Here is a 15,532-nt window from a genome sequence, read left to right as displayed (position 1 = left end):
GGGGCATTCCAAGGCAGAGGGAATTCCAAGGCATTCCAAGGCAGACAGCAGGGGGGAGTGCTGAAACTGTGTGGGGGGAGAGTAGTGCAGATCAGGTCCAGGAGGGGGGTTCGGATGGTGACAGAGGTTATTCCTGCTCCCTGGCCTGAAACTCTACGCAAGGGCTATTCAGTTCTGGACCAGTAATTTAGCTGGCATGGATCCAAGTAGGACCATAACAACTGCTGGGGAATGACACAGGATAAGGAATTGGTCTCATTTCATTGCTACCGCAAATTCATTTCATTGAACTTTGCAAACAGTTCTGATCAATCAGCCACGCCATGCCTGATCTCTTGGAGTCCTTCACACAGCAAAGCATTTGTGTCTTCAAAAACTCCGCCATGGTGCTAAAAAGTGATGGCGGCCTCCTCAAGACAAGGGAATGTTTGTTTCCTTACCTAAGAGTTGAATTGCCCTTATGTCAGTGCTGGAAAGTGGCTTAGGATTGCGCCCTCACACAGTTGCCTTTTGACAGTCAAGAAACTTCAGTGTGACATAGCAAATGTTTACTATCTTTGTCATCCTCAACGCAGAGCTCCTGGAACAGTCAATCATGGAGAGCATGGGCTTCAATGTGATTCCCTGCAGTAATGACAGCATGTAATGTTTTATGATTATGATGATGACCTGGCCACCACTGTCAAGAAAATCTATGATGATCTATGATCTATGATGATCTATGATGATCATATCTAAAATCTGTAAATACTGGTTCTGAGATAGGTATTCTGAGATAGTTCTGAGAATACCCCTAAGAACATAAGAACATAAATAAATAAATAAAAGATTAACAAGTTGTGAGTTCCTGCACTTTTTTTTTTTATTATTTTTTTTACAAAAAAAAGCACTGAGCAAAAGCCTCCTGCCCTGGAAGGGTGCTGAATAACATTTTGCTCAAGTTAACCTTTTCCCTTTAATAATAATAATAATAATAATAATAATAATAATAATAATAATAATAATAATAACAACAACAACAACAACAGGTATTTATATACCGCCTTTCTTGGTCTTTATTCCAGACTTTATTCAAGGCGGTTTACATAGGCAGGCTTTATTTAAATCCCTTATTAAATAGGGATTTTTACAATTGAAAAAAGGTTCTTTCTTTCAAGAACCACTACATTCAGGTGTTTCATTCCGATCTGGCTTCACATTCTGGCCTCCATCCTCCCACGCTCAGAGCAGATGGAATAGCTGGGCTTCAGCTTGTCAGCTGCTTCAAGGTCGCACGGTGCCGGTGGCCTCGAACTGGCGACCTTGTGGATGTTATCTTCAGGCAGAAGGAGGCTCTACCCTCTAGACCAGACCTCCTGCCCCCCCCCACACACAAGAGTTTCCCTTTTTAAAACTCTGTTCTTTTTCATATACAATGTATTTTGATGTTTTCTATCTTTTTCTATGTTGTGAGCTGCCTTGGGCATCCTAGTTTTTAAGAGGAAAGGTGGAATATAGATTGTTTAAGTAAGCTGTAGTATGAGATACAGAACAGCTAACTGGGAACCAGTGGACGTCTTCTGTTCATTTTGCAAAGGAAATATAAAATAGACAAGGCACTGGGTTCTTTTTAAATTAAGTTCTGTTGCATGGGACTTCACACATTTGATCATGAATCCTTCCTTACGTGGTGGAGCGAAGTGTTCCGTGTAACTGAGGCCTCTCCAGACTCTGGCTGGATCCGGCAGCCTGTCTAAGTCCTCCCCCATGTGAACGATGCTTACCTTCTGTGGGGATCCTCCACAAAGCGCCTCCATGCGCTCCCAGTCTTCGTCACGTTCGGCCACTTCCAGTTTCTGACACCCCAACAGGCTTTGCGCCCAGATTTCTGGGCAGAAGTGACTGAATGAGACAAAGGCTGGGGGGCAAGTCCCCCCAATGGATCGGTACCCGCCATCTGCCCTGGGGAAACCTTTGCCAGCATGCATTTGTCTCCACTTTAGAGACCAACTAAAGTTACACTTTAGTTTTGAGTGTAACTCAAAACTTTGCCTGCGTTGACTGTTAACTGTGCCTACCATTAACTGCTGCTGTTGAACCCACCCTTCCCGAACCTGATCCAGCCTTCACCCATCTCCCTCCCCATTCTGGCCTTCTCCACCCTGTTTCACCCCCATTGTTAGCAATCAACGATGAAATGCATGATGCATGCAAACAATCAGTGTTTTATCATGAAACACTGCAAAGCATATTTGACAATGTTGACTGCTAAAGAAATGTGTCACGAAGTGATTAAAAAAAAAATTAAATTCTCATCTGCCTTGTCAGGATGTATCTTTTTCAAATGTTCAATCAGCCCAGAGTGTTTCATTGCTTCATTGGAAAAGACCATTATACATGGCAGCTGCTGGTTTGTTGGCACAGGTATTCCAAACTATGTTCTCTACACTTCTTTGATTTTTCTGCTTCTGCCATTTCCATTCAATGATAAAGGGAACACTGATTATTAGAGTTTCTCAAGACTTGGCATACTGGTTTAACTAGAGCTCTGGTGGTGTATGGTTGTTATAATTTTATTTTATTTTTTGTGGGCAGGTTCATCATTGTTGGCAACCTTCAGTCTCGAAAGACTATGGTATCATGCTCTGAATGGTGGTTCTAGAACAGCGTCTAGTGTGGCTGAAAAGGCCAATCCGGGAGTGACAATCCCTTCCACACTGGGAGCAAGTGCAGTCTGTCCCTGGTCTGTCTCCCTGGCTATGGGCCTTCCTTCTTTGCCTCTTAGCCTCAGACTGTTGGCCAAGTGTCTCTTCAAACTGGGAAAGGCCATGCTGCACAGCCTGCCTCCAAGCAGGCTGCTCAGAGGCCAGGGTTTCCCACCTGTTGAGGTCCACTCCTAAGGCCTTCAGATCCCTCTTGCAGATGTCCTTGTATCGCAGCTGTGGTCTACCTGTAGGGCGCTTTCCTTGCACGAGTTCTCCATAGAGGAGATCCTTTGGGATCCGGCCATCATCCATTCTCACGACATGACCGAGCCAACACAGGCATCTCTGTTTCAGCAGTGCATACATGCTAGGGATTGCAGCTCATTCCAGGACTGTGTTGTTTGGAACTTTGTCCTGCCAGGTGATGCCGAGGATGCATCGGAGGCAGCGCATGTGGAAAGCGTTCAGTTTCCTCTCCTGTTGTGAGCGAAGAGTCCATGACTCGCTGCGGTACAGAAGTGTACTCAAGACACAAGCTCTGTAGACCTGGATCTTGGTATGTTCCATCAGCTTCTTGTTGGACCAGACTCTCTTTGTGAGTCTGGAAAATGTGGTAGCTGCTTTACCGATGCGCTTGTTTAGCTTGGTATGGAGAGAAAGAGTGTCGGAGATCGTTGAGCCAAGGTACACAAAGACATGGACAACCTCCAGTTCATGTGCAGAGATTGTAATGCGGGGAGGTGAGTCCACATCTTGACCCATGACCTGTGTTTTCTTCAGGCTGATCGTCATTCTAAAATCTTGGCAGGCCTTGCTAAAACGATCCATGAGCTGCTGGAGATCTTTGGCAGAGTGGGTAGTGACAGTTGCATCGTCGGCAAAGAGGAAGTCACGCAGACATTTCAGCTGGACTTTGGACTTTGCTCTCAGTCTGGAGAGGTTGAAGAGCTTTCTGTCTCATCTGGTCCGGAGATAGATGCCTTCTGTTGCAGTTCCAAAGGCCTGCTTCAGCAGGACAGCAAAGAAAATCCCAAACAAGTTTGGCGCAAGAACACAGCCCTGCTTCACTCCGCTTCGGATGTCAAAGGGGTCTGATGTGGAGCCATCAAAGACAACAGTGCCTTTCATGTCCTTGTGGAAAGATCTGATGATGCTGAGGAGCCTGGGTGGACATCCAATCTTGGGGAGAATCTTGAAGAGGCCGTCCCTGCTGACCGGGTCGAAAGCCTTCGTGAGATCTATGAAGGCTATAAAGAGTGGCTGTCATTGTTCCCTGCATTTCTCCTGCAGTTGTCTAAGGGAGAATACCATATCAGTGGTGGACCTGTTGGCTCGGAATCCACACTGCGATTCTGGATAGACGCTCTCTGCAAGTACCTGGAGCCTCTTTAGTGCAACTCAGGCAAACAGCTTTCCTTTCCTCGTACAACACTAAAGAGAGAGATGCCACGGTAGTTATTGCAGTCACCCCTGTCGCCTTTGTTCTGTACAGTGTGACGATGTTTGCATCCCTCATGTCTTGAGGTACTCCACCTTCTCTCCAGCAGAGACAGAGGATTTCATGCAGCTCAGTGATGATGATCTCTTTGCAGCACTTTAGGACTTCAGCAGGGATGCTGTCTTTTCCAGGTGCCTTGCCAAAGGCAAGGGAGTCCAGGGCCACGTGAAGTTCTTCTAGGGTTGGTTCACTGTCAAGCTCCTCCAGCACAGGCAGGCACTCAATGTTGTTCAGTGCTTCTTCGGTGACTACATTTTCTCTGGAATATAGCTCAGAGTAGTGCTGCACCCAGCGTTCCATCTGCTGCGCCCGATCCTGGATGACCTCGCCTGCGGCAGACTTCAGAGGGGCAATTTTTTTCTGTGTTGGACCTAGGGCCTGCTTGATACCATCATACATCCCCTTGATGTTGCCCGTGTCAGCTGCTATCTGTATCTCAGAACAGAGCTGGAGCCAGTAGTCATTAGCACATCTCCTGGCAGTCTGCTGGACTTTGCTGCGAGCAGCTCGGAGGACCTGCAGGTTGCGCTCACTGGGACAGGCCTTGTATGCTGCTTGAGCTCTCCTCTTTTCCTCAATGACTGGTGTCAACTCCTCAGAGTGGGCTTCAAACCAGTCTGCCGCCTTGTTGGTCTTCTTGCCGAATATGGACAAGGTGGTGTTGTATACGGTATTCTTGAAATGTTCCCATCTGTTGGATGCATTTGCGTCGGCTGGGCCTGGAAGAGAAAATGCTGTAAATAAATAAACGATGCTGATAGTTTTCACCAGATTTCAGCACAGGCACAAACTTGGAGTGCTGTTTGCCAGCATGATGCCATAATGCCAACACCTTCAGTGCCCCCCTGCCACCCCAAGCACTGCCCTAGGTAATCCCATGACCCCCAGGGGTAGTACTGCCCAATTTGGGAACCACTGGTCTACATGGACTGAGGTTTCAGACACACACAGGACTACCTGCAGATGCCAGAAAGACTGAACCTGGGAGCTTCTGTGATAAAGTCGATGAGTGACCTTTACCCCCGAAGGATGGGGGGGGGCTTTCCACTTTCCTGGCTGCTCTTGGTCCTCCAGCAAAGAGAGGAAAGAAGGGAGGGGGTTGATATAATATCAAGCACGACAGATCATTCCCTGGTTGACCCAACTTAGTTCAATTCAGTAAGGTCAATCCAATGATTAAGGACCTGGTCTCCACGCCTCAAAAAGGACATCTCAAAAAGGTGCAGGAGAGAGCAACCAAAATTATTGCTGGAATGAAGAACCTCCCTTACGAGGAAAGGCTACAGCGTTTGGGGCTCTTCAGTCTAGAAAAAACAGTGCCTGAAAGGGGACATGATTGAGACATGCAATATTATGTAGGGGATGGATAAACTGGATAGAGGGATGTTCTTTTCCTTTTCACGCAATACCAAATGCAAGGGATATCCACTAAAATTGAGTATTGGGAGAATTAGAACAGACAAAAGAAAGTATTTCTTTACCCAGCGTGTAATTAGTCCATGGAACGCCTTGCCACAGGATGTGGTGACGGCATCTGACCTGGATGCCTTTAAAAGGGAATTGGACAGATTTCTGGAGGAAAAGTCCCTCACGGGTTACAAGCCATGATGTGTATGCACAACCTCCTAGTTTTAGGCTACCTCAGAATGCCAGATGCAAGAGGGGGCACCAGGATGCAGGTCTCTTGCTGTCTTGTGTGCTCCCTGGGGCATTTGATGGGCCACCGTGAGATACAGGAAGCTGGACTAGATGGGCCTTTGGCCTGATCTTGTGGCCTGCCTCCCATCTTACACTTTTTTTCTGAGTCCTGCATCTCTCTCTCTCTCTCTCTCACACACACACACACACTAGCAGTGATGTCAAACATAAAATGGTTTCTGCATTCAATGAAACTTTCTGAACTTCAGAGGGAGGAGGTAACAGAACATTTATCCACACCTAGAGGTGAAGTGCAAAAAAAGACTCACGAGTGGCATTTACTTCTCTCTTCTGATGCCATAATCCAAGCATCAGAAAATGTTACCAAAGATGGCTCTGTTGACCCTTTTTAACAAGATCACAGCTTTCAGCATTTCAAGTGTCCTTATCAAGCCGGCCCAGCAAGGGCTTCAGGGAAGGCATTAGCCGATGTGAGAAGCTTTGAGGTGTCAGACAGCCAGCGAGCCCCGTCTGCTAAGTCATTCTCATCAAAGGGCCTTGGCTGTTTCTCTGTCTTGAAGCTGCTCCTACCATTGTTGGCACAGACGGAGGAATCTTTGGAGAAGAATTTAAGCTTTTCCTTGCTGCTGATTAAGCCACCATTTACACAGTCTCTTTTATGAATGGGGTTTGTGGACGGCTTTCAAGCCACACAAACGGCCCTCTTTGCCATTTCGTGCGGCTGCAAAATCTATATTTAAAAATGAAGCAAAGCATTCTGGGAGTTTCCCCACAAATTATAAAACTCTGGGGTGACTGTGTTAGTCTGTTGCAATGAAAATGCAGAGATGAGCTCAGGGCCAAAGGAATCATTCTCTTAAGTCTGTAATTAGCACTGAAGGACGTAACCTTTGTTTGAAAAATAACAGGTGGGTCTTCATGTAGATTGTGGTGGGTGCTACATGGCCAATATTTTATTTCTCTTTATGCTTAATTCAAGGCATGCAGGTTACATGCATTTAAACATGTGGACTTGGTGCTGAGAGCTTGCCTGGAAAGCAAAGGTCCAGGCCAGTAATGTGGCTGTTTACAAGACTGATGGCAAGCAGTCACTTATCCACAGGACACATTTCTGATCTCTCATTTAAAAGGTCAAGGCATGAGCTCCCCCCTCCCCAATTATTCCAAGGAATTCAAAGCTCCATAAATCACACTCCTCCAAACTCTGGTCCGGTAGCCAGATCTGGGGTTTGGGGATAGCCTTCCGCTCTGTGAGTGGAGCTTATCATTCCACTTTCGTGTGGCTTGTCTGTTGAGAAGATCTGGGCACCAGGATGCTTTGAGCAGTTGTGTCTGCTTAGATGTCCTGTTGCATAACCTTCTGAGATGTTGGGCATCAGATGTGACTGCCCAGAGTGTCCTGATCCCCAGATCTACTCCACAGATGAGCTGCATAGTATTGTATTGGCAACCTTCAGTCTCGAAAGACTATGGTATCGCGCTCTGAAAGGTGGTAACAATCAGCTGTGGTTTGAATGCATGGAGGCAGAACGGTAAGCTGTGAGGACCTAATTTTTGGCACACAGCAGTTGCAAGTTTAGGGACTGCTGGCTTAAACGATTATGCCGTTTTCTCACCTCCAAAATGGAAATGGAAATTTTCCAATCCAACTCTGAATACTGCTGACCTAGCAAATTGGATGGTTTGTGAGCCAAGTCGCTTTTCTGGACTCGTGAGTTGGGAAAGTCAATTTTGAAAGAAAAAGGAAAATGTTTCACACCTCTAATTGTCTTCACTGACCTCATGGTGAAGCTTAAACTTGGAAAGATCCAACAGGCATCCAACAAGTTACAGCACCCTCAACTGGGTGGCAGGACAAAGGCCGAATCCATTGGGGTCCCTGTCTCTCAATAGAGGACTTCCTGGTGCACAAGTCACCCTGATTCTAGCACCTGCCAGAGAACCACCATGACAGCTGGCATCAAGGATGTTAACACCCTATACACCCCCTTCCTTTCTGGCCTCTGTCTCTTTATCACCCCCCCCCCCGCCCAAGTGCTTTTGTTTACGCATACTACAAAAATTGATTTTCCACATAGGGAGATTTTTTTACATGAAATATAACTGAAAAAGAGAGATCTATACTGTTGGTATGGATGGCACATTTTATCAATTGCATGCCTGAATGTGTTGGATTGCCAAATGAGCCTCATTCAGAGTAGAGTGTCCCTTTTTTGACGAGTCAGGGCAGTCCTTGAGGCCTTGTAAGCTTTGCATTGCTGCTGTTAGTGGACAGTGCCCTCCTATTTCCCCCTCAGCAGCTTTAGAGCCTTTCTGGGGGGGAGGCTCTGGCCACCCTTTTGCTCTTTCAGTGCCACCCTTCCTTTCTTCAGCATGCCCAGCTGTAACATCCCAGTTGCCATGGCCCACCGGGATGTCGGCTGGGCTCCATTCATTATAACCATTCCATCAAAATCATTGGTGGGATATCATTGGTGGGCAGTGGGATAGCAGCCCACGCTTTGAGCTCTAGCTCTTATTGCTCCCTGGGGCATTTGGTGGGCCGCTGTGAGATACAGGAAGCTGGACTAGATGGGCCTATGGCCTGATCCAGTGGGGCTGTTCTTATGTTCTTAACTACAATTCCCAGGAGGCCTTGCAGGTCTTGTTATCTGGTGTGCTCCCTGGGGCATTTGGTGGGCCGCTGTGAGATGCAGGAAGCTGGACTAGATGGGCCTATGGCCTGATCCAGTGGGGCTGTTCTTATGTTCTTAACTACAATTCCCAGGAGGCCTTGCAGGTCTCTTGTTATCTGGTGTGCTCCCTGGGGCATTTGGTGGGCCGCTGTGAGATACAGGAAGCTGGACTAGATGGGCCTATGGCCTGATCCAGTGGGGCTGCTCTTATGTTCTTAAACTACAATTCCCAGGAAGCCTTGCAGGTCTCTTGTTGTCTGGTGTGCTCCCTGGGGCATTTGGTGGGCCGCTGTGAGATACAGGAAGCTGGACTAGATGGGCCTACGGCCTGATCCAGTGGGGCTGTTCTTATGTTCTTAACTACAATTCCCAGGAGGCCTTGCAGGTCTCTTGTTATCTGGTGTGCTCCCTGGGGCATTTGGTGGGCCGCTGTGAGATACAGGAAGCTGGACTAGATGGGCCTATGGCCTGATCCAGTGGGGCTGCTCTTATGTTCTTAAACTACAATTCCCAGGAAGCCTTGCAGGTCTCTTGTTATCTGGTGTGCTCCCTGAGGCATTTGGTGGGCCGCTGTGAGATACAGGAAGCTGGACTAGATGGGCCTATGGCCTGATCCAGTGGGGCTGTTCTTATATTCTTAACTACAATTCCCAGGAAGCCTTGCAGGTCTCTTGTTGTCTGGTGTGCTCCCTGGGGCATTTGGTGGGCCGCTGTGAGATACAGGAAGCTGGACTAGATGGGCCTACGGCCTGATCCAGTGGGGCTGTTCTTATGTTCTTAGGAATGCGTCTCTTTATGGAGGGTGAGCTCCATAACCCTCTCATTACCGATTTGCCTTTTGCCGTTTAAATTCCTCCAAGTGCTCTCAAAGATGAGCATTGATGAGCATGCCACATCTAGTGCAGGTAGTCAAGTCCAGTAGACTTTCCTTTTTTAACCAAAGACACTCAGGGATAAGTTAAAACCAACTGCATTCCAGGGGTTTTGTTTATATGTCCATCCTGGATCAATAGCCTCTAGATCTCCCAGAATAGTTTAATAAGCATCCTCAAGACAACACACAAGATGGAAGAGAATTGATTGGTTGACTCCTGCTGTTAAATATATATTTCTGGCATGGCACCACATGTGAATTCATTGATTTTTTGATTTTTTTTTTTAAGAGAGGGGGGGAATGTCAATTTCAGTAAGCCCATTTCTATATGCTCTGCTTAGACATCCTGGCTACAAGGCATTTTGAAATATCTCAGTGGAGTGCCTTGGGTATCCATTGTAACCCACAACCCCATGTTTTTGAACTGTAGCCATTTTTATCATCCTTGTTTATTACTCTGCTGTGCATCAGACAGTATGTTGGGAATGTGGAAAGCAACAGAAACAGACCAAACGAGGAAAAATAATTCAGAACAGCGACAGATTTCAAACTGTGGACAGGGAAGCCCTTTGTAAACCCATCAGACATTTCTCAGTGGAAATATCCGCAAAAGACAACTCAGCCACCACTTCTGATGTTTGTGTAGCCACAGGAAAATATTGGGTGTGTTGTAGGATACGCTTTTGATTCATACAAGGGTCATGGTGGATAAGTCCATGAAAGTTATCGGCCCAGTGTGAGGCAGCTGTGAAGAGGGCAAATTCCATGCTAGGGGACATCAGGAAAATTAAAAAAAATCATGAGAATAAGAACATGAATATGATAATGCAAACCTCCAGTGTCACCACATTTTGAATATTGTGTATCATTTTGGTTGCTATACCTCATGAACCCTCACTAACCCCTGGGGGCTGGGGGATAAGAATAGGACCTCAGTTTGGCTGTACTTGTCGTAAGAGGCGACTAAACAGCCACCGGGTAGATGGGACTCGTTAGCCTGGGAAGGCAGCTCATCTGAGAGAAGGAAAACTCTGATCCCAAACCTCCACTGCCTTGTGGCTACATCCAGTCACGTTCTGGCAACTCCTGCGATGCCGCTGGAACCAACCGTATTGGCTTCTGCCTTTCCATTGGACCATTTCAGCAACGTGGAGAGGGGGGATTTGCTGCATGGGTAACAGTCTATCCTCCATATCTACTTTACCCAGGCTTCGCACACTGGATAGGACACTGTTCCAAAACCACTATTCAGAGCGCGATACCGTAGTCTTCCAAGACTGAAGGATGCCAACAACCTCATGAAAGATATCGTAGAATTGGAAAATGTGCAAAAGAGGCCATCCAAAATGATCACAGGGCTGGAGGGCCTTCCCGCACAAGGCTTCAGCATCTGTGGCTTCTTAGCCTTGAAAAAAGCAGTTGAGTGGGGACATGATTAGTACGTATAAAATTATGCAAGGGAGGGGCTCTACTCTGCATGCCACCAGAAGCAAGGAGCAAAAGGGTCTCCTCTGTGGCAGCCCCTTCATGTTCTGGATTCCTCTTTCCCAGAAGGCACCAATGGCCCCATCTCTCTCAGTCTTTCAACTTAAGACCTGCCTGGATACAAAGATGTGTGTCTTATTTGACCCTGGTTTTTATGTGCATAGTTCTTATTTATTTTTTTTATTCTGACTTTTTTTTTTGGTCTTTTTTTTTATGGTTCTTATTGCATGCAATAATTGTATGTAGTCAGAACTGGTATTAGCCACTTGGAAACTATGAGGCCAAAAAGTAGTATCTAATTAGAGAAGTAAATAAATGAAAGATTACAGGGTAAAGGGGGGCTCAGAAGATTGGATCAAAGATGTTGCTGGCTGTGCTACTGCAATGGGAGTCTAACCATGGCATGCAAGTGGCCTCTCTCCTCCCCTTCAGAGGCTCTCCCCCCCTTTGGAGCATTCTCCTCCATTTTGCCCCTGCTGCCCAGAATGATTCCAAAGGGCAGGCGGAGTGGGGGGGCTACTTACATGCCATGGTGAGACTCCCTGCAAAACTTAGTGCTTTGCACCCCTTCTAGCTACGCCATTGTCTATAAGGAACTTGCCACAAACTGCTTGTTTGGGTGTTTTGTCTTTCAGTGGGGAGTCTTTTTGCAGATATGGTTCCTTTTTTGAAAACCCATCATAAACAACAAGAAAAAGTGAAGCCGAAGCTCTCCCAGCTCCCATCCAGAGTTTTTGCCCTTCTGCTTCCCAACGATTTCTTTTTCGACTTGGCCAAGAGACAAAGTGACTTCAGTGGATCTATCGCAAGGTCTCTTTTGTTGGGTACATCGAAGAGCTCTCCTTTAACCTTCTTCTCTGACACATCTCAGAGGATATTAGTCTTGCTGTTCTGCTCTTTACCAGCTCAAGGGCAATTATGTTCTTGCTGAGGTATTATGACAAATGCTGTCGAAAATGGCCTGGGTGAGATATAACTAGAGCCTTACTGAGCAGTAAACCTCCCCTCTAAGATTTATATTATACTCCTGTAGCACTCAAAGCCAGGGCTGTGTTTATTTTCTCCACTGGAACCATATATTTGAGTGTAGGTTTAAGCGACATTTTCTCCATCTTGTTCGCATTTTTCTCTTGCCTGTGGCATTTAACAACCTTCAATCCTGTTCATCTCTGTGTGTTTTTCTCCACCACTCCAAAGCCATTTCCAGTCTGGAGTTCTCCATCTAGCAGGGTTTCAAAGCGGACTAGATAAACTCATGGAAGATGAGAACATCAATGTCTATTAAGCTGTATGATCAGGTCATACATTTTCTTCCCAAGAGAACTTCTCAAGTGCCAGCTGACAAGAGCTGCAAGCAATCAGTAGAGACCAGAATCTGACGTCTGTTTCATTTATCCAGTGCTCACTCTGTGAAAGCGAGCTCCATACTTCTAAGCCATACCATCTGACGCCACTTTCTTTTCTGCTCATCCTAGATAGCTATGGATACTTATAGATGAAAGGAAGCCTCCAGGATGCATCAGAAGTTCATTATCAGCTGGCCCACAGACGCAGAGAACAGATTTCCAGATAACACATAGCATAAATCTTATTCACTATTTAAAATGTGATATAGACATCAATATGATGGATGGGATACAGAGAGAGAGACAAGAGGGACACACCTGTATGTTGCAGGTATCATATGTTGGGGACGAACATGGGGTGGCCATCACTTGCACTCTCCTCTTATGAGCTTCCAGAAGATTCCGGCTGACTGCCGTTAAAAAAAAGAATGAACTCAGTGGATCCAGCATGGCAGGTTTTATGTTCCTAAATAAGATATGGAAACTTAGAATGCATAAAGGCCATGCTGAGGGCCACCAGGAATCAGCAATATCTTAAACAGTGCAATCCTAACTTGCCCTGGAGCAGAGAGGCTGACGTGTCTGCCCTGTATCCAATGCAAGTTTGGGGCAGAAAGTGGCTTGGCCTGGAGCAAGGGGAATTGCTTCCCCTTACCCTGGGGAGAGCTGCTGCAGCTCCAAAGGATCTACTCAGATCTGTGCCACCTAAAGTGGTGGCACATATCCAAGCAGCCTAGAGCTGGCCCGGGCTGCCCAGGAATGGGGTCCAGAGATGGCATAACTGCTGGGTTCTGGCTCCGCATCTCACTCCCTGCTCACCTGCCCACAGGCTTGCCCGCGACCTGCCATCCCCCCACCCCGAAACATCTCCTTCCCGCCCTTCAGACCTCTGTGCTGGCCAAGCTTGGCTAGCATAGACTTACCTGCCCCCATCGGCGTGGAGGCTGGATCTGGCCTCCACAGGTCAGTGCATGTCCCTGCACTGGCCCAGCCAACACACAAGAAGGCGCAAACTGCTTTGCGGCACATTTGCGACCTTCCCAGGCTGGCGCAAGGGATCTCTGCCAGCTGAGCTCTCCTTTAGGATTGTTGTCAAAATCAACTAGCTGTTGTATGGGTGGAATTATAGAAACCCATCACCATCGTCACCAGGCCTAGGTTAATGTTACAAGGTCAGTCTGAGACAAACACAGACCTCGCTGATACTTGCAGGACAGAAGAAATTAGAAGTTATAATATTGGCTGTCTCTCTGGTTAGGAGAGGCATGGCTACTTTAAAACATGGGCTGCCATGCCCACCCCGGGTTGGCCAAGTTACTGAGATGAGAAGTCAGCTAAGCTCCTTCCACATATTTCAACCCTCTGATAGGCAGAGGCAAAATTACCTCCCCTTTGAACACGGGAGACTGGGGAGAGTTAATTGTATGCTGTTTTACATGCATGTGTGAAAATAACAACATTCCCTCCTCTAGTCTTCTCTCTTCCTTCATTTCCTTCTGAGCCTTGCTGATGGTGTGGGTTCCATGCAACGAACACTTGAACATCCTTTTAAGAACCATCTTACCCATCACTGTCAAAAGCTTCAGAGCCAGGCTTTCAAGTCTTTGAGTTCCGAAGCTTCCTTAAGGGCCCATCTTTGGACACCTCCATCATATCTCCCTCCTCTACCCCTTTCCTTTTCCGTTGACAGATGATGAGTAGTTATTTAATATTTCAGCTTTCTTCCTTTCTCCTTTGTATCTAATTCCTTCTGATAAACCTTCCGAGAATCCCCTTTTTATCTCATCATTGTTTACCATCCATAGTGCAAAAACATTTTGTTTGTTTAGCACCTTGTGTTATTCAAAGAGACGGGGCATTTTTCCCCCGCTGTTCACATTACTGCTTTGTTATTTCCTCTTCTTTCCATAATGAGCCCAGCCCCTCTAGTTATTAGATCCTGTGTAACCCAGAAAGGGTTTTGATCTATCTTTTATGTCTTTGTTTACATCTTGGTTTAAGCATATTCCCCTTATGCCTACCCCCTTGTGCCTACGGTTGCTTGTTTCCTATTTGACAATTAGGGCACTATTTATGAAACGAATAGATAATTTGCATGACAATGACTTGTAGGAAATGTGCATTTTCCCCTTTTGAAATACGTTCATTTTCCTGATTCATCAAGTCCCTTTTCTGACAAGGGGCTTCTATATGAGGCAGAGGAAGGAAGTGTTTGCAGTGCTTCCCTTTCATCTGGCATTCAACCACACACACTGCCCAAGGCACACTGAACATGAAAATGAATTTTTGCACGCATGTGGACACATGTTTGCACATGCAACCCAAAAAATGCCTTGGAGCCAGTTCATGTGTAAAACGCTCCCAACCATATTTGTGCAAGCGTGTTACTAAAGGAAAGTGGCACACTGGTTTGAGAAGGAAGTAAGACTGAAGGCTAAGTCACATGGTCCCTATACAGGTGTGACCTCAGTATCCACTGAATTGGCTCATCACTGATACCAAGGTCCACTTTTAAATGGAAAAAAACACCAAAATGAGGCAAAATGAGAAAAAAGCACCAAAACAAGCAAGAAACCAGGAAGGGAGTCTTTAAAGCTTATATTTTCACTGATTTGGTATCCACTGATTTTTTTTTTTTTTTCCAGTCCACTGGGGCTTCTGGAACAGAACTCCAGTGGACAATGAGGCAAGACCTGAATAGCAATGAATGAGAACCCTGCTTTTCCACAGTCTTAGATGGTTTGAAGGAAGCCCCATCCCTGGCATATCACACAGACATTCAGCCGAATGTACATAGGCCATTCCTCTGCATGCATCCGCTCACCTTCCATATATATAGGAAGAAAACATGACTTGAAGGACATAGCACAGCCACTGATCTAGATGGTTTTATGAAGGTGGATTAAGTGAATTCATGGAGGAGCAATCTGTCAACAGGTTTTAGCCATGACAGCTCAGTGGAATGCCATGTTCTGCAGTAGCCTACCTCTCAGTACCAGGATAAGTGGTGGGCAGATTATAAAAGGGGGCAGAACTTCAAAGAGTTGCTTCCCCACCTGTTGGCTTTCCAGAAACTACTGCTGAAATTGGATGCTGCATTGGATGGAATCTGGGTCTGATCCTGCAGGGCTCTCTTTATGTTTTTAATTATATAAAGCCCAAACATTACAAATATACAAACTATTGAGTAGTGAGACAGTTCAATAATCATTGCTAAGATCCAGATTACCTTTAAAGCTATATAATTTACAGTGCAATCCTAATGTAACGCTGAGCCAGCACAGGCCTTCCCCGGCCATAAAGCACTTTTG

The sequence above is a fragment of the Tiliqua scincoides genome, chromosome 4 (assembly GCF_035046505.1).
Source record: "Tiliqua scincoides isolate rTilSci1 chromosome 4, rTilSci1.hap2, whole genome shotgun sequence".
Taxonomy (NCBI): domain Eukaryota; kingdom Metazoa; phylum Chordata; class Lepidosauria; order Squamata; family Scincidae; genus Tiliqua; species Tiliqua scincoides.
Note: the sequence above shows the minus strand (reverse complement) of the source record.